This window comes from Rhipicephalus sanguineus, chromosome 9 (assembly GCF_013339695.2).
Source record: "Rhipicephalus sanguineus isolate Rsan-2018 chromosome 9, BIME_Rsan_1.4, whole genome shotgun sequence".
Classification (NCBI taxonomy): domain Eukaryota; kingdom Metazoa; phylum Arthropoda; class Arachnida; order Ixodida; family Ixodidae; genus Rhipicephalus; species Rhipicephalus sanguineus.
In genome coordinates this window covers 19,738,616-19,759,135 of record NC_051184.2, presented here as the reverse complement: position 1 = coordinate 19,759,135, position 20,520 = coordinate 19,738,616, and the positions used below count along the sequence as shown (strand labels likewise).

Here is a 20,520-nt window from a genome sequence, read left to right as displayed (position 1 = left end):
GTATGGGCATAAAATACTCTTGATACTTCTATTTTTAGCGGAAAACAGCAAGTTATTGGGCGACCGTGTCATGTCCCCTTTAAGTAGCGCGCAACTTATAATAGGGTGCGGACGGTGAAGGTGACGCAAGGCAAGCGCATTCACAGTCACGACCTAAGTTGGGCTCATCTCAACTCTGCAAAACTATGAACAAATGAGCCCAGCAACACGTCCTACCACGAACAGCGGTTTATAGTTACAGCATCATTCACTACTGAAGCGCAGTACATAAAGAACTTCTTGACTAGCTAGAGAGGTTCATATACGGTCATTCGACTGCGACCTCTCATGTCTGTTGCCACGGTATGTGCAGCCACAGTCGCTGGCGCCGTCCGTATCAGCATTGGCAAGAGGTTCCGGTATCGAGTGTGGTTATCGGGCAACGTTTTCACCTCTTTTGCGCGCGATACACGCACACACACACACACACACACACACACACAAAAAAAAAAGACTGTGAAGCGTAGGAATCCTTTGGCGGAATTACCACTCTATGACATGCCTGCAGATGCCAAGAGAAGGCGCGAGGTGGAGGCAGAAAGTTATAGTTGGGCAGATAAAATTAAGATGCTTCTGATATACAGTGGCCGCAGCAAGCACAGCACCGAGTTGACTGGCGAAACTTGGGAGAGGCGTTTGCCATGCAGAGGGCGTAGTCAGGCTGATGGTGGTCGTGGTGCTGGCACGCTAAAATTTTCTGTAACTGTTCGAGCAACGAAGGCCGAGCCTATATGACGCCACATTCGATACCAGTGTACTACATGTCAGTGAGCTGGGCCACGCACGCGCACATACGCACTCCCGGACCAAGGGGGTTCACGTAGCAAAGACGAAAAAGGGAAACCCGCTGGCAAAATGTTGGCCGACGTCCCATTTATTGGAGTCAGGTCGAACGAAGATAACGTTAATGTTAAAACAGCGAATAGGCAACGTAGGCCAGTACTCGTAATATGCAAGTGAACACGGTAATCAAAGCGGGCCAGAAGTGTTACTGGTGACATCGCAATCAGTAACAAAGTGTCTGGAAAAGCCGCAGCAAGGCGTCCTCGAAATAAAATGTGCCCGTAGATTTTCACTTCCTATAGTATATACAACGTGTTTTCGTGGCTGAAACAACCGAGGATACAACTTCGCTACGGCGGATATTAACGTTACGCGACGTCGTCGCACGGACTGTACAGTGGAAACGCTGGCAAACATATACTGTATTTTCTCGCATATAACCTGCCCCCCCCCCCAAAAAAAAAGAAAACGGGAAGATGTGCTTAAAAAGTGGGGTTATATGCATATTTTTCTTTCTTTTTGTAGAGTTAATGTTAGTGGTGCGGGTTATATGGGATGTAAAATACAGGTGATTGGTGTGGTGTGTGTGGGTGTGTGTGTGTGTGTGTGTGGTGTGGTGTGGTGTGTGTGGTGTGTGTGTGTGTGCGCGCGCGCGCGCTTCGCGCGTGTGTGGTGTGTGTGTGTGTGTGTGTGTGTGTGTGTGTGTGTGTGTGTGTGTGTGTGTGTGTGTGTTCACAAGGTCCCTTCGTTGGGCTTGTCTTGTCTCCTTGCGGCACTATTCTGAACGCATTAGACTCTCGAGAAGCTACCGAGTCTGAGTCTGCGAAGTCTTGCACTATACACGAAACACCGACACAACACACAAAAGACATCCAGACGTGCCAATGTAAACGCGCCGACGCGTGAGCACACAGTGCCGAAGAAGAGGACGAGGTTTATATAAGCACCTGCCTGAGCAAAGACAGAGCCCCTATATATGTCTAGCTGTCACAACACTGTCATCGCGAAAACTACGGAAACAAAAGTGATATGATAGACATATCAATCATTTGATTGTTATGACTGAACACAACTAATGCTGTAGTTATAAAATTCGGCAGATCCCACGCCTTGTGGGAATCGGTTTCATGCGAAGCAATAGGCGAGTACTTCCATGATGCACTTTTGACTCTGAGCCAAGCGTTACGAGGTGGATCAACGTGTTTTTATAAGTCCAGTAGTTGTGTGCACATAGTGGGCTTACCAGGCACGTCGATAACATTTGCGTTTAAAGGGTAACTCATGGCCTGACGTAACGTCAGCACTCACTTTCAAGCACAAAAGTCAGTATTCCTGCGGGATCGAGCAACGTTTAAATATGGCTTCCTGAATCATAAGAATACAAATGTATCGCTCATTAAACTGGTATAAAAGCGGAGCCAACACTGGAACCACAGACGTTAACCTCACATGACGCCTGTATCATAGGAGCACTTATGTAGTGTTTATCGCTTTGTAAAAATTAGATAGCCAGCGCCACAAACACAATTGACGCTACACCGACATTAAGCCCGCATAGGAGTTTTTACAAAGCAGATTCTAGTCCTGGCGCGGCTCTGTGGTAGAATACCTGACTGCAACGCACAATGCTTGGGTTCGATTCCTGCTGAGATCCTAATTTTAATTCTTGGCATTCATCGGGTCAACGCTACCGACGTTTGGTTTTCCTTAACGCTCTCGCACTTAAATGGCCAATGCCTGTTCTCGCCGTTCCTAGGTGGATATAAACTGTCAATCACCTGTGGCGCATATCCTTACACCGCGGACCGTGGTAAACGGGTACGTGCCACACGTGTCTAGAGGAAAGGGTTTGACGACGTACGCGACAGGATTCTCACGTTATTCATACCATTGCCAGTCAGTCATATTCGTCAAATCATCTTGCCCTCCCGTGCCAAATTTGGTCTACATCAAGTTAAGGAGGCGATCACGAAAGCACCCAGATGTAGGCGGGCGGACGGACGGACGGACGGATGGATGGATGGATGGATGGATGGATGGATGACAGTTTGGGGCCACTTAACCCTTTGTAACGGTGAAACTCAAATCAGCCAAGCCACTTCATTCATTCTGCAGCAATTTGAAAATGGATACCAGGGCAAGAAGCTGGTTTATAAGCTTGATAGGTCCTACCAACCGTGATGGGGCAGTAGTGCGAACATGTCATAAAAGATAACAAAATGCTAAACAAATTACGAGGTAATGTAACAATTACACGGCAGTGAGCATTTATAATGATATTTGTAAAACAGACAATCATGACGAAACTCTACTATTGTCGTAGAAGCGTGAACTGTTGTGCTAGTTGAGACAACTTTCCTGTAAGTACTCGCTTTCGTCTATGTAGTTTGATCGTCAAGTTCTCGCTTTTCAACACTAAAACTCCATTACTGTCATCGCCGTGGGCGCCAGAGACATCTTGCGACTCTCTTGTTCAACCACAGCGTGTTATTGCGTTCTTGCACTGCGTATGCTGGTGTAGTTCTAGAAGATAATTAAATTTGATAAAGTTTTCAGAATTCCTTTTATTATCAGTCGCGACGCTTTTCGCTTTTAAAAACCAATGCGAGGATGACATTTAACGCTGCTGTTTAGACCGGTGTTTCTAAATATCGCAACTATTCACGCAGGCACGGCCGAAGTTCAGTGGCGTATACCTGATACTGTAATCTGCCGCTGTGCCCGCATTGGACAGCATGCAGTCGCGCTTCCGCGCCATTCGACCATCACGGGGATTATAAAAAGTAGAGGTTCATCACTTTTTTTTATACACAGTAGTTCGGGACGGTGTATGTAAACTAAGAATGTTTCTCTCTCTGTTTCGGTTTGTTTGCTTGCTTTTTTAGGTCTTCAGTCCCATGTGCTCTGATTGAATGGGGGTTGCATTAGTTAACTGAAAGAAGAAAGAAAGAAGAAAGAAAGAAAGAAAGAAAGAAAGAAAGAAAGAAAGAAAGAAAGAAAGAAAGAAAGAAAGAAAGAAAGAAAGAAAGGAAGAAAGAAAGAAAGAAATCGGACAGACAGACAGACAGACAGACAGACAGACAGACAGACAGACAGACAGACAGACAGACAGACAGACAGACAGACAGACAGACAGACAGATAGATAGATAGATAGATAGATAGATAGATAGATAGATAGATAGATAGATAGATAGATAGATAGATAGATAGATAGATAGATAGATAGATAGATAGATAGATAGATAGATAGATAGATAGATAGATAGATAGATAGATAGATAGATAGATAGATAGATAGATAGATAGCTAGATAGATAGATAGATAGATAGATAGCTAGATAGATAGATAGATAGCTAGATAGATAGATAGATAGACTAGACAGACAGACAGACAGACAGACAGACAGACAGACAGACAGACAGACAGACAGACAGACAGACAGACAGACAGACAGACAGAAAGACAGACAGACAGACAGACAGACAGACAGATAGATAGATAGATAGATAGATAGATAGATAGATAGATAGATAGATAGATAGATAGATAGATAGATAGATAGATAGATAGATAGATAGATAGATAGATAGATAGATAGATAGATAGATAGATAGATAGATAGATAGATAGATAGATAGATAGATAGATAGATAGATAGATAGAAATGCTCAAAGTGCCTTAGGTTCGCTAAGAAATGCTTCGCATTTAATAGAGGGCAGCCGACATTGTAGCCAACATTTATTATCATTCATAGTCAAAACTGGCCGACAACTGCCAATGATAGGTCAGCACTGGCAATCACTTAGCCATACACAGCCGAATTTGCCAAGAGGTAGCCAACGCTAGCAAATTTTATTAGCCATTTATTCATCTTTAGCCAACGGCAGCCTTCCGCTTTCCATTACTGAGCCAAAGCTCGTCAAAGTTTGACAGTGCTAAAGGGTTCGGCAGTGGTAATAGGAGAGTAAGTTCGGTAGTTGAATTAAGTTGTAAATATTTTTCGTACCGGTTTACTACTACCCGCAGTGGTGGTTCAGTGGCCGTGACGTTGCCCTGCCCTATAGTAGTAGTAGTAATACTAAAAAAAAAAAAAAAAAACTCCCAGGCTACTTCATGCGTTCGCTTAAGACGACTCGAAGGCGAAAGCCATCTTCTTCCTCTTCCCTGTCAATGTAACGATCCTCCCCCGCCTCCCTCCGAATCGGCCCACCTTTGACCAACCGACGATTAGGTGTGACGACGCCGTCATGTTACGGCCCGTTATGTGACGTTACGATGACCTCATATGGTGACGTCACCACGCGATGATGAGTTCTTTGCACCACTCGCGTTGACGCCGTTCGCGCGGGACGCCGGCGGTCAATTTGCGCGTCTTCGCCTTAATAATCACTTCTATTTGCGAGTGATTAGAGACTCCAAGGACCCGCCGCTGTCAAGTTCTGCGCCACTTCACGCACCACAGACAGGCATGCAAACGGTGGACAAACGTCTCAGCTAATTTCATCACCTAGTTAGCAGGCGTGGGACGCCTTGTTCACAAGGCGGCGGCGAGTGTATACACCGAGGACGGCGGCTGTACGTCCTTACAAGAACTCCGACAGCGCAAGCGGTTTACTGTATACTGCAAGGCTCCAAACACGACTTGAAACGATTGCTTTCGAGAGAGAGAAAGAGAGATACACATACAGAGTGAGAGAGAGAGAGAGGGGGGGGGAGGGAGAGAAAAATAGTGAGAGATGGTTTGCGCAGGTCGTTCTTCCAGGCGAGAACAGCCTCTTCACGAGAGTTTGCGCAAACTTCTCTCGACACCGCCGCATGCGCTAACCACAACCAGCGCGGCGAAACAGCCGGCCGCGCATATATTTGAATAACGCCTCCGCCCCGTTTCTGTGGCGTGTGACACCGCGCCGTTATTCACCCAACACTCGACCTGGTTTTTTCCCTCCCTATAAGCTTGTCGCGAATCCCTTACTTCGAATGGCGGCGCCGCCTCCCCATACTACCCGACAAGGCGCTTCGTTTTTTTTTCCCCCCTCGGCATTGTTTCAGTGCACTAAAATTCTGCTCGAGTTTCCTTAGCACACTCATAGGAGTCCCGGAATAAGTACCCTCCCCGTTTTCTTTGCACTTTAATAAAGGAACGTTTTTCATCACCATCTGAAAGCAGTCGGCGTCACATGCAGAGTACTTTCTTTCCCAGCTACAATAATCATCGTGTGGCTTGCTCGCGTCTCCTCCATATCTTGAGAAAACCGCCTGCGACATGTTTTCGAAATGTTGACCTGCATAACAAAGCATCGTGAATTTTAACACGACCGCATTTCGGTATATTATAATAATATCTGGGGTTTAACGTCCCGAAACTACGATAAAATTATGAGGGACGCCGTAGTGGAGGGCTCCGGAAATTTCGACCACCTGGGGTTCTTTAACCGTGCACCTAAATCTAAGTACACGGGCCTCAAGCATTCTCACCTCCATCGAAAATGCGGCCACCGTGGCCGGGATTCGATCCCGCGACCTTCGGGTTAGCAGTCGAGCACCGTAACCACTAGACCACCGTGGCGGGTACCAGCGCATACTTAGTCTTGATTGTAATTTTACATGGTAGTTTGCGTGTCTTGACTTAAACTCCTGCATGTTTTTATTCCCCCGAATTTCAACTCAGGGAAATGGCATTTTCGATGATGCGCTGATAGAAAGAAAAAAAGAAGTGATACAAAGAAAAATGCCCAGTTTATTTCGTACGAAAACGATTCGCATTAAGAAATAAACATCTTCGAATCAACGCCGCAATTGCGGCGTAAACAGACCAAATATGAATGATTGACAACGCGGCCTTGGTGCGGCGCGAGACGCCTATTGGTAAGTATATACCGCAGCGTCAAAACATGTCAATCGTCTTCCGGCCCCTCCCCCCCCCCTCACCAAAGAAAAATAAAATGAACGCACGCGAACGACGTACGTAGGGAGTGCCTTCAACGACGGCTCTCCGTATAAACGAAAATGTAACAATAAACAATACAAACTGAGTGAATGTCAAGGACTATAGAGCGATGCGCGGCGTGGCCTCTTTCACCATCAACAAATCGGCTCGCCTAGCGATGTACGCAGCCGTCTGAAATAATATGCGCTGCCCATTCCTCGAGTCTCCTTCAAAAGAGCACACCACCATAAATATCGCTTAAATGACAACCCCCGACGTTTGCTTAGCGAAGACATTTGAAAGGAAATGTTTTAAGGAAATGCTTTATGAAAACATTCCGCTAATGAAATGCTTTATGAAAAAATACCAGTACATTAGTTGGGTGTATTCACATAGAGGTCCAACGCTAGCGGTACGTACATTACATATATCCTTGTTTATATGTATGTATCGTGAGCAGAATTAAATTGCAAACGTGCGGCGCTCGTCAAAGCATACATAAAAAATAAACAAAAAAAGCGGGCAAAACTCCACTTCAACTTATGCATCTTCGACAGGACTTGAATATGTTTTTTTCTCTCTCCCTCTCTACACACACACACATACACACGCACACACACTGCTTTTGATGCGTGTGTTGAGTATGTATAACCCAGGCCGGTGCAAATCCTCTATGCATAATTTACGGAATGGAAAACTAATGGAACGGATAAGTCATGGAAAGCTTCTATGCGTATTAGTTTACGGAATACGGGGACTCGGCCGAACATGTGCACGGACTGGCTAGGGTGGCGCTCGAATCAACGTCATGTTGTCGTTGGCGTTCTTCATGTTATAGACGATTCATTAAAGGAAAAAAAAAAGTTACAATGAATACACGACCACGCTGTAGCTCGAAGTGTTTGAGTAGGAGAAGGCAACTGAGTCGTCGTAGTTTTGTGCACATACATAGTATAATACTGAAAACCTCATTTAAAAAATAATTTTGGGCTCTTACTTGCCAAGACCACGATGTGATAGAGGCTGGCCATAGTGGAAGACTCAAGATTAATTTTGATCAAATGGAATTATTTCACGCGCACGTTAGTCAATACACGAGTGTTTCTGCATTATCGAAATGCGGACACCGTGACGGCAATCGAACCCGCGCCCTCGAGCTTACAGCAGCGCAACACCTTACCTGTCATTTTACCATGGCGGGTGGAGCCGCCAACAGCACTAACAGACACGGTCAGAGATAGATCTGTCCTTTAACGCCAGTGAAGTTTGCAGATATATGTCAGACAAATTATTGCTTGAATCAATGCCCTTGATAGACTCGCTATAGTTTTTGTTTGCGCACCGGTTCAATCCAGCACCACGAGATGGCAGCACCAGAGCTGACGTTCACGTCTAGAGCACTACCATTCAGTAAATGGCACCACGTGGTCACAGACGAGCCAGAAATCTCAAATACGCAGGTCACGTGGTCGTGTCGGCTGGAACGGATGACTGTGGAGGTTAGCATAAGTCATGATGCGCTTAAAACGACGTGGTCTTTTTTTTTCTTTCCATGCAGTTAAAATTTGGTGAACACATATTACCTTCTTTTACTACACAGACTACATTACTGCCAGTCATACACTAAAAACAGTCGAGGCGGCTACTCAACAGGCGCTCGCTGTTTTGTGGTTCTGTGTTTTAGCCTCGTTGTTTGGAGAATTCGTGCTACCTGCAACCATCAATGATACCACACTGTAGCTCGGTTTCCCTGACAGAAAAAAAAAGAGACATTGTACGTGTTGACATCGTAAATCACAGAAGACAACGCAAACGTCCGCTCTGAAGTTCTGGCGCCATCACCGCTAATAAGGCATTCCGCTCGAGTATCCAAAACCGGCATACAAAGGCTTCGCGAAACGCACTTACGATCTGATCTGCATACTTATGCAGTAAAGGCTTTCGTTAGATAAAACTACGCTTAAGAAATGACAGATCACGTAATGCGTCTTCGCGTTCGCGTGAGCGACTCTAAGTAATAATTCGAAGAGTTCGCCTTCAATTCGCGCTAAGTGGGGCTACACCGACACAACTTCAAGCTGCCCATTTTGTCCTGCGCCGGTGCGGGACGCAGACCTGAACCAACTCTTGTGGACATGCCCTGGGCTACAAGCGGCTCGTCGACGCCACCTGCGGCGTGCGGGACTTCAGCACACCAGGCCACCGGACTTCCAGCGATGGATATACGGTCCGAACCATAAGTCACACCTGGACTTCATGGAGGAAACACAACTGCACCATTTTGTGTAAAGTGTATTGATGCCGCAGGGCAAACTAACGCAATAAAAAAACAATACATGGGGTTTAACGTCCCAAAACCACGATATGATTATGAGAGACGCCGTAGTGGAGGGCTCCTGGAAATTTCTCCCACCTGGGGTTCTTTAACGTGCACCTAAATCTAAGTACACGGGCCTCAAACGCTTTCGCCTCCATCGAAAATGCAGCCGCCGCGGCCGGGATTCGACCCCGCGACCTTCGGGTCAGCAGTCGAGCGCCATAACCACTAGACCACCGTGGCGGGGCGAGCGACTCTAAGTAGACACAGGCATTGACTGAGTAGGTAAACCATGACTACAGCGAAGCAATATACTTCAGGTTAACGACCAAATCACTATAGACTACCGTAAGCTCGATCCGTACAGCCAATCTGCCTATCCGGATAAACCTCTTGTAGCTAAAGGAACGACTGCTTGTAGCTATGCTCGATTCGGAAAGCCAGAAGGGCAAACGGTATTGGTAGCACTTAATGAATGGCCGACAGAATTCCGCTTCTCTTCTGAGCGTACCTCTCCGGAGCACTCGACGAATGAGCCAGCCCGCACGGATCCTCACACTAATTAGATCAGCGTCGTCGCCAAGCTTCAGTGCAATGGCATATCACGTAACGTACACTCTCTCTTTTCGCCCCCCTCCCCTCCTTCTCTTTACTCCAGCTCCACAGCCTACACGGAACCCGTAATGCCTGTGCTTTTCATCCTACCTACTACTTACTTACCTCGATCATTCATCGCAGTAGGTGCACCACAATACAATCTAGGAAAAAAGAAAAAAAAAAAGACACGCAGAGAGAGAAGAGAGAGACAAGGCTGAAAACGACCTAGCGCCGCCTGAAAGCTGCCTTCACCGATGAGCACGGCTGTCGTGCGGCGAAGCGAATCGCGACGGCAAGGCAGAAAGATGGGGAGCGCACGCCAAGGACACCGAGTGCTTTCGGGTTACGCATCGGAGTATCTATGCTTCGCGAGCGCGTTTTATTGCTACGTTTCTGACGAAATCGCAGGTGCGCAGCCAAGCGAATCGTGATCGAAGGAGTTTCCGAGTCGAAAGGTTGCAGTTACGTCGTGGCCTCCACGCGAACTCCCCGTTCGGTTCCCTTCGTCAGAGAGAGAGGACGAAGTTTGCGGGCGCTTATAGGGAAATTAAGGTGCTGGGTTCGATTCCCACTGCTCTGCAGGGCACCTACCGGTTTTTGTAATGTATAGAAGAGTGGAACCCGTGTCTGGATATTATTTCACCCCCTCCGCCCACCCGCCCCAGTCAACAAAACAAACTGTGCTGCGCGGTCCTAAGCGTATAACCTATCCTCAAACTACTAATACGTGAACAAAGAAACTCAGTTTGACCAATTAATCTTTCAGAACTCATTCTCAGTAATCAGGTCAACTATTAGAAGAGAAAATGAAAGTCTACGTTCCATTTCTTTTATTTCGCGTCGTAAGCACAACGCCAGTACCTCAATACTATGACGTCACAGATTGCAAGGTACTTTTTTTCGTTTGTGTTCTCGGCCCCGTTGATTTTATTAGGCTCTTTTATGAAGTACACTAAACTTGTTATGCTGAGTCTCTGCCTTATGCAATATAACCAACCATTGCCGATGAAAAGTTGTACAGGCGTTAGCAGACACCGTCAAAATTTATGACGTCATGGCGAGCAGGTGCGGGAATTTGGAGACAGCGTCACTACGTGCGCGTTTTTCTTTTTGCCCCCTCACAGTATCGAGGGTGTGTCTGGTATTGTGGAATTGTGGGTAGTTTACTAACACAGTAGAATTTTTATTTTTAGTTTCCCTTTTTGGTGCGTAGAACATTTCTCCTACATTTAGGCGAATGTATTCGTACTTGAAAAATAATTTCAGTCTGCCATTGCACGTACTCCACTGGTACTCAGCAGCATCGTTGGAGCGTATCCTTGCCAACCCGTAACTGACGACTCTTTAATGCATTTAGCTAGGCTAGCTGATGCTGACTTGATGAATCCATAGTACTAGCGAACACACATTACAGACTACAAGCCTATGCCTGCACGCACAATTTAACAGAATACTCAACAAACAAAAATAAGAGGGGGGGGGGTATTTCAGCGGCTTCGCTGACAAACACTGACCATGTGCAAAACCTAAAGCGCCTGTTGAGTATATGAGTTCGCCCGGCACCGAAGTGTTATGCAGCGAAAAGAGAAAGGGGAAAAAAAAGAATAAATGAGGGGAGGGGGGTAGTAGTTGGTTCATACTTGAAAACTCGACTTGCTGCGCAACCAGCAGGAAAGAAGTCTCCCTCCTCCTTTCCTGCTGGTTGCGCAGCAAGTCGTGTTTTCTAGTAGGTCCAAGCGTCGCTTTTTGCCGCAGCGAAACGTACGAGGCAGCAGGGCGCGCGTTGTTGTTCCGATAACCAGATAAACACAACAGATCTCGAAGGACGATAGGGCCGAACGCGAGTTAACGGAAAACAGGAGAGCAGATTGAAAAAGGCGAAATTATAGCGTGCAGGGTAAGTTCGCAATCCGCAGGCCGCGGGGCAAGCTTGGTTCTGGTCAAGGGCTTTTGGGAAACGCTAACCAGGTCTACGCGTTATCGGGCCTAAAAATCGGACACGGTAAAGTGGCAAAGGATAAAAACCAGCGGAAAACACAGGACACAGCGAAAGAGGTCGACGGGACAGGCTGGCACTTACAACTGAACAGAAAACAAAGAACGAAAGGGAAATTTTATAGGCATTTTGCATAAAGAAACGGGGTAATGACTGCGTCACTGACACGTCAGTGCATCTATCTGGCAAAGAGATATTTCTGAACGCGATCATCTCGCGTCTTTTCGATTATTTTTCGTTTTAGGCGAAGCATGGTTGCTCACACATGCGCAGAGGGGTTGCCGCTGGGTTTAAACAAGCCTTTCAAACGAGGTTTTCTGTTCAGTTGTAAGTGCCAGCCTGTTCCGTCGATTTCTTTTCGCTGTGTCCTGTGTGTTCCGCTGGTTTTTATCCTTTGTGACTATGTACCAACTAGCCCAGCCCAACGCCTTGGTAACGGTAAAGTGGGACTGAATAGAGTGATGGAATGCTTACACACACACACACACACACACACACACACACACACACACACACACACACACACACACACACACACACACACACACACACACACACACACACACACACACACACACACACACACACACACACACACACACACACACACACACACACACACACACACACACACACACACACACACACACACAAGAAAAGTGGATAACAGGGCTGTAGTCGGTTACAATCTAAGAAAAAAAAAATATCACCGCTGTCCCTTCCACAGAAAGTTTGCATATATGCTCCGTCCAATAGCGTTTGCTCATTTTCGTGATGTCAAACCCTTCTCGAGAGTTTCAGTTAGTTGACTTTCTCATACAGACGCACGTTTGTGTAGCTGGTTTTAGATCGGAAACTTGAACGTCCTGGTAAATTTCGTCGGGGATTTTGACATCGCTGCTCAGTGGAACGTAGCATTTTCGGTAGCAACGACGAACCTTTAACTCTTAAAGGGACACTAAAGAGAAACAGTGAATCGGTTTAAATCGATAAATCGTACTCTGAGAACTCTAATGTCGTTAACTTCGCCATCATAAGTTTATCAGTAGAGGAGAAAATCAAGTTCAGAGTTTCATTTTTAAATTTCGCGCCGAAATCTCCCCGCGTAACGTCACGGATTTCAAAGTGTATTTATCGTATTTTGGCGCCACTGGCTCAACAAAATTGCCCCAAAACTTGGTATGTTAAGTCTATGGCCCCCTAAGAGGACAATGTACTTCATTTCTACCGGTTAGGAACTACGTAGTCCCTAGTAGGCGCCGTCAAAACATGTGACGTCACGGCGAATGGTGCGGAAACGTCAAGGTGGCGTCGCCACCTACATTTTCTTTGTGCGCGTTTTCTCGCTAACTAAACGTCTTCTCGCAGCAAGCGTGGTGTTTTTGGTATCGTGAAAGAGTGTTTTACTAATATGAGAAAAATCGTTTTCCTCTTTAGTGTCCCTTTAGTGTAGCGTAGCATTACATTAGCCGAGGAAAAAGTACTTATGATTCGAGCGGAAACCGGCTAGCACGACGGTCATTCACACGTGGAGGACAGGCGCGCTGCGGTTCCGGGGACGGAGCTCACATTTTTTGTAACGATGTATGTAACGATGTATGAACCAAGTCGCCCATGTTAAAGCGCTGTTACAGCACTGCTCTCCTGTTCATTGAACAGTATTAATCTACGATTTCACATGCCAAAACCATAGTATGACTATGAGGCACGTCGTGGTGGGAGTGTCCTCATTAATTTTGTCAACCCGGGGTTGCTTAACGAGCACCTAAATCTAGGTATTCGCTTTCACATTTCTCAGCTCTTGTATTTCCCCTTTTGGCCGGTTCCTATCCGTGAATAATTAAAATATTTTCCCGGTCCTTGTGCGGTAAAAGCGCATCATTATAAAGGCCTAAATCTGTTCATGGGCAGGAACGAACGAACAGATGTAATCAACGAATGAATTAATTAACGGTAGGCATAATGAACGAATGAAACGTACAATGGAGAATGAATGGATGTTCAAGCACAAAAAAAAAAACGTCATACTGCCTCAGGCGCCGTCTTAGATATCTACGTATATGGTGGCACTGACTGCAGGATCGACGCACCAGGCAGCGGACCGACCTTGGAGATAGTTCATTACTGGAATGGCACTTCACTAGTTAGATAAACCAGCCAGGCGAACCAAACCACAAACCCTGAAAAAGGAGGCGTAGACAGGTTTACCTAATTAAGTGAATTGCGCTACTCCTAACGTACATTTCTTACGCTCGGTATATTTTGGTACCGGTCGTTGCTTTGCCGACGGACGGACGGAAAACATTTTTACTCAGGAAAGCATCTGCGAGGTTGCCGGCCTGGGCTCAGGCCACCGGGGCATTATGTGCGGTGAGGCATAGCCTTTCCACCACGCTGGATTGCCCACAGTTGGTCGTGTAGATCTGAGCTAGAGAGAGGGCTTAGCCATCGCTCCTCGAAAAGTTCCAGTCCTATCGTTGCCATCTCTGTATATTGTTCTGGTCCCTGCGCATTTCCGTAAGATGCGTGTTATGTCTGCGTGTTCGTGCTTGCAGAACTTGCAGCTCGCTTCTGAGTATCGTCTGGAAATTACTTTGTTAAAGTGTACTGGATTTCGGAAGGTTATGATTTGCAATCTCCTCCAATCGGTTTCTTATCCGTCGAAACGAAAGGCGAATTTAAAGGCTCGTTTTCTTTGTTAGACACAACATTAATGAGAGCAAACAGACAATCAAGCCAAGGAAAGTATAGGGGACATTATTTGTAGTCATTATGATAAGAATGTGAAGAAACTAAAAGTGAACAAAACGACAACTTGCTGTCAGCAGGGATCGAACCTGCAACCTTGGAACAACACGTCCGATGCTCTACCAATTGAGCTACGGCGGCGGTCGTCCTCTCGTCCACCTTATCGGGTATTTAAGGACACGCAAACACTGGGAGTGTTAGTCCGCGCCTCTCGTAGCCATGACGGCGAGTGTGGAACACTCTTTTTCTGCCTGTTGGCGTTACGTAGCACGTGATCTCATTACGGGTTGGCAGCTGACCATTTGTTTGTACGGTGGTGGGTATGCTTCTCGTTGTTGCTTGTAGTGTGTCAGTACGTATCTCGTGGTACGTGACCATTATGTCTCTGTCGTCCTGTATCGCTACTCAGTCGTCGTCGCCATCCTCCGTCTCCCCCCATCGCCCCTTCCGCGGTGGGGTGTCGGGCCGTCACTGTCCGAGCCGCGGTGGGTTTAGTTCTCGTCCGGCTCGGTGGGCCTTCGCGTTGTGTTACTATGCGTCTCGCCTTGAGCTTCGTAACAGTCGAAGGATCACGATCGCTCGGCAACTTACGCATTGGCAAAACTCTGAACGACACCGTAAGAAACGTTTGACAGCTTTAGAAGCCACACACACACACACACACACACACACACACACACACACGCACACGCACACACACACACACACACACACACACACACACACACACACACACACACACGCACGCACGCACGCGCGCGCGCGCGCGCAAGAAAATCCAACACGGAAGTCAAGGACCGCAGCACAGTACCTCTTTTAAAGTGGTTATTGTTACTATTGAAATAAAGTTCTTTGCATGAAAATAAAGTTCTTTGTATGTATTTATGTTACTAATGTTTTCAGTTAAAGGGACACTAAAGAAAAACAATGAATCGGTTTAGATTTATAAATTGTACTTTGAGAACTATAATGTCGTTAATTTCACCATCATAGATGTATTAATAAAGGAGAAAGTGAAGTTCAAAGTTTCATTTTCTTAATTACGCGCCAATATTTCCCCGCGTGACGTCACGGATTTCAAAGTGTATGTATGGTATTTTGGCGCCATTGGCTCCACGAAATTTCCTCAAACTTGGTACGTTAACTCTATGGCCCCCTCGGAGGACAGTGTACTTCACTTTTACCCGTTTAGGAACTACGTAGGCCCTAGTAGGCGCCGTCAAAATATGCGACGTCACGGTGAATGATGCGGAAACTTCAAGGTGGCGTCGCCACCCACATTTTCTTTTTTGCGCAATTTCTCGCTTACTAACCGTCTTCTCGCAGCAAGCGTGGTGTTTTTGGTATCGTGAAAGAGTAGTTTACTAATACTAGAAAAATCAAATTGCTCTTTAGTGGCCCTTTAAGTCACCAACGTTCTTTCTCTCTATGATTCTGTCGTTTTTTGTTTTTGTTTTTTAATTTCCTTTAAACACTTACCGGCCACACGCTTGATGGACTACGTCTGCGGAATTTGTAACATACAGTAAAGCGGATTCGAAGACACTTCCGCGAATAGCTCGCTGTGGATTAAATGGCAACGAAGCTGAAGCCAGCGTGCGCTAACGGGAAGCTCGTTGCTCAACTACAGGCATCCCAGTAGCCAGCGTACTCGCTATTACGACGTCGTAAAAAAGAAAAAAACGCACAGCCCCGATGTCCTGCGCGTAAAACCGACGAAAGGCAGCCGGTACCGTTCGCGGCAAAGCAAACCGCGAACCGCAAAAGAGGAAGGGGAAAGGAGAGAGCAATAAAAACAAGCACAATATATCTAGCTGTACCTTCTGAAAAAAGCTCGCTAAACAAAACTATTTGCGCTGTCTATTGACCTTTCGTTGAATTCTATAGAGATTCTGAAAGGTAAAAACTGTTATACACATGTATTTCGTATCACAAAGCTACAAGGAAAATCGTACGGAATTTATCCGAAAGAAAGAAAAAAATTCGTTCTGGTCCTTGTAGCTTTGAGCTACAAACAGGCGGAAGAGAACTTGATTTTCCATCTCATGACTTTTCCTATAGGCCTTACTGGATTCTGCAGAATCTAATCAACTGCGATGCCCTAAAGATTCTCTCGAAACGCATCGAATGAAAAGCAGAGTGGCCCGGAGAGTCAGTCGAAGTTATTTATATCTATTTAATTATTTATTTAAAGCACGGAGTATGTGACGCCATCTTTAATCTCATGACGAAAACAAGACACCAACGCTAGCGTTGTAAATGTCCTTTCTCTTTCTAAAGGAGTCTTGACGTGCTGCGTAACGCAATAACTAAAAGCAATTAGACTCTTGTTATCTCCATCCCATCAACCAAATAAAAAAAAATCACCGCGCTATAGTATTCGCGCTTGTTTACAATATTTCTTTAAAGTTTGCCGTTGTTCGCCTTCTGCTTCGGCGTCCTTACAAAAAACATCGTAGAACTTTTAAGGCGAAAGCCATAGATGCCTCGTCAAACGCGAAAATTGACCGTCAGCGTCCCGCGGCGTCGGGGACAACGCAAGTGAAGCAAAAAAAAAAATCATCATCACGTGATGACAAGCTGTGACGTGACGTCACGTGATGACGTCATCACGTGACATCATCATATCTTCGTCAAAGGTGGGCCGATCACGGGGGCAGTGCAAAAACAGGTGAGGTGCCTCCGATCCCGGAGGCAGCGCAAAACCACGTTCGGTGCTGAAAGCTTTCGGAGGCTGGCGGGGCAGGAACAATACATCGATCACAGAGCAGAAAAAGATGTTTTTCGCCCTCGAGTCGCCTTAGGCGAATGCATAAGGGACCCTGTGAGTTTTTCGCTGCGCTTCTATAGACTTTCGCTTCGGACACACACCCCGTGTGTTGAGATTAAAGTGAATAAGCACGAGTTCATCTCGAAGATTCCTCATCAGTCGGGATGCTAGACACCCTGGTTTCCTTGATCCGGAGATACTGAATTCGTAAAACGCGCGCGAAACGTGGCTGTTTGCTTCTATACACCGCTCCTCAAACAGCTCTTTTTTTTATATTTCTTTAGAAATTACCCAGTTTCATTAGCCAGAGAAAAAAGGATTACACGTGTCTACCGTCATGCAAGAAAAGCCTATCTTCAGCTCCCATGAGGCACGGGTGATCTCTCGAGCTAAAAAAAAAAAATCCTGCGTAATAATAATAGACCGCAAGTAATCGCATTCCTGTGCACTTCCACCATAAATATTGAACGACTAGTTCTTTGAAATCCCCTGCGAAGAGATGAGAGAAAAAGACAATAAGTAGTTCGCTGCGCGGCCATCTGGGCTATTCCGTTAATGGAGCGGCTGGATAGTGGCCCGCATTCGAGAGTATTCGTCAGTGCGTCTCATACAATATCGAACGCAGAGGGCAGCGTTCTTTTTCAAGCGTCGCGGGCGGACGCTGCTTACGTAGACCAGGCAAGTGAGTGACGTTCTGCGTGGGAACGCTTAGGACGTTTCGAACAAAGAGAAGATTATATATATATATATATATATATATATATATATTTTTAATGACGAAGCTGTGTATGGCAAGGAGGCGGAAAATGAGGCGATACGTAAATGCGCAAAATTTATAATGAAGTATGTCTTCAGTTTTTGTCAGCATATATAGCTAGGGATGATGTCCGCCGTCTATCTATCTATCTATCTATCTATCTATCTATCTATCTATCTATCTATCTATCTATCTATCTATCTATCTATCTATCTATCTATCTATCTATCTATCTATCTATCTATCTGTCTGTCTGTCTGTCTGTCTGTCTGTCTGTCTGTCTGTCTGTCTGTCTGTCTGTCTGTCTGTCTGTCTGTCTGTCTGTCTGTCTGTCTGTCTGTCTGTCTGTCTGTCTGTCTGTCTGTCTGTCTGTCTGTCTGTCTGTCTGTCTGTCTGTCTGTCTGTCTGTCTGTCTGTCTGTCTGTCTGTCTGTCTGTCTGTCTGTCTGTCTGTCTGTCTGTCTGTCTGTCTGTCTGTCTGTCTGTCTGTCTGTCTGTCTGTCTGTCTGTCTGTCTGTCTGTCTGTCTGTCTGTCTGTCTGTCTGTCTGTCTGTCTGTCTGTCTGTCTGTCTGTCTGTCTGTCTGTCTGTCTGTCTGTCTGTCTGTCTGTCTGTCTGTCTGTCTGTCTGTCTGTCTGTCTGTCTGTGTCTGTCTGTCTGTCTGTCTGTCTGTCTGTCTGTCTGTCTGTCTGTCTGTCTGTCTGTCTGTCTGTCTGTCTGTCTGTCTGTCTGTCTGTCTGTCTGTCTGTCTGTCTGTCTGTCTGTCTGTCTGTCTGTCTGTCTGTCTGTCTGTCTGTCTGTCTGTCTGTCTGTCTGTCTGTCTGTCTGTCTGTCTGTCTGTCTGTCTGTCTTGTCTGTCTGTTTCTGTTGTCTGTCGTTCTAGTCTGTCTGTCTGTCTGTCGTCTGTCTGCTGTTGCTGTCTGTCTGTCTGTATGTCTGTCTTGTCTGTCTGTCATGTCTGTCTGTCTGTCGTCTTATGTCTGTCTGTCTGTCTGTCTGTCTGTCTGTCTGTCGTCTGTCTGTCTGTCTGTCTGTCTTTGTATGTCTGTCGTCTGTTGTTCTGTATGTCTATATATTATCTATCTATTATCATTATTATATCTATCTATCTATCGTATCTATTATCTATTATCTATTCTATTTATCTATCTATCTATCTATTATTATCTATCATCTATATATCTATCTCCGTTCTTTCTTTCTTTATTTCTTTCTTTCTTTCTTTCTTTCTTTCTTTCTTTCTTTACGGTTGAGAAGACAGTTAGCTAATGGAACCCGCATTCAAACTAAATACCTAAAGAAGCAAGCAAACAAACCGAACTACATGCAGTATATAAAAAAACCGAACCGAACTACAGCATCTAAAAAAAGTAATGAACCTGTGCTTTTTTATAATCCCAGTGATGGTGGAATGGTTAAGGCTTATGTTTGCCCTCCAGTTAGGTTTTATAAAACTTTACGGGCAATGGTTTCAATCCATTAAGTAACCCGGAAGCGCGACTGTTTGCTGTCCAATGCCGGCACCAGCGGCAGATTATGGTATCAGCTATACGCCGCTGAACTTTGGCCATTCCTGCGTGAATAGTTACGATATTTAGAAACACTGGTCAAAACAGCAGCGTTGAATGTCATTTTCGCATTGCTCTTTAATAGCGAAAAGCGTCGCGACTGATAATAAAAGGAACTCTGAAAACTTCATAAAATTTAATTATCTTCTAGAAAGTACACCAGCAAACGCAGCGCAAGAACGTACTAACACGCTGTAGTTGAACAAGAGAGTCGCAAGATGTCTCTGCCGCCCACGGCGACGACATTAATGGAGTTAGGTTTTGAAGATCCAGAAATTGACGATGGAAACTACACGGACGAACGCGAGTACGTACAGGAAAGTTGTCTGACCAACTACCGTGAACTGTCGGGCTAGTTGTCTCGCCAACTAGCCCAACAGTTCACGCTTCTACGACAATAGTATTGAGTTTCGTCATGATTACCTGTTTTACGAATATCATTATTAATTAGGGGTGTGCGAATAGTGACATTTTACCTCGAATCGAATTCGAATCGAATAGTGCCGAATAGTGGCCAAAAATATCGAACATCGAATCGCATATGGAATAGTATATTTACACGAAACGTGTACCGCCAGTTACGGCAAGACAAAGGAAAAATCAGGGACGCTACGGTGTGCCGACAGCTTCATTACGCACTTGTTCTGGAGTGGCTTTTGTTTAAGTTTTTTATGGGCGCGCAAGCATGTGTATATGAGCCGCCATTCTAGTCAGCAGCGCCACTCCAAACCTCGTAACAGGTTTGGAGGTACGGTGGCTAGCTTTTTCTCCATGGTCGCGCAATACGGCTCATCTGACAACGGTAATCTTGTGCTTCATCGCTCCGGGTGCTCCGGGCCCAAAAATCTTCGGGCGCCCGTCCAGAGCAGCGTTTTACCTTCGTGCCGAAACGATGGAAGTTTCTGAACGAGTGGTTCGGTGCGGCAATGGCGACTGCCCAGCGTGAGCAAATTTTTACATGCAAAGCCAATGACCGAGGGTTTCGCAGACCAAAGTCAGGACGTACTACGGCGCTTGC

General features: G+C 45.8%; 1 protein-coding gene across 4 annotated transcripts in view; it reads right to left on the bottom strand.

Moving 5' to 3' along the window:
- Positions 1–20,520, bottom strand: part of LOC119404699 (microtubule-associated serine/threonine-protein kinase 3) — a 307,846-nt gene that overhangs the window by 85,081 nt on the left and 202,245 nt on the right. The window lies entirely within an intron of this gene.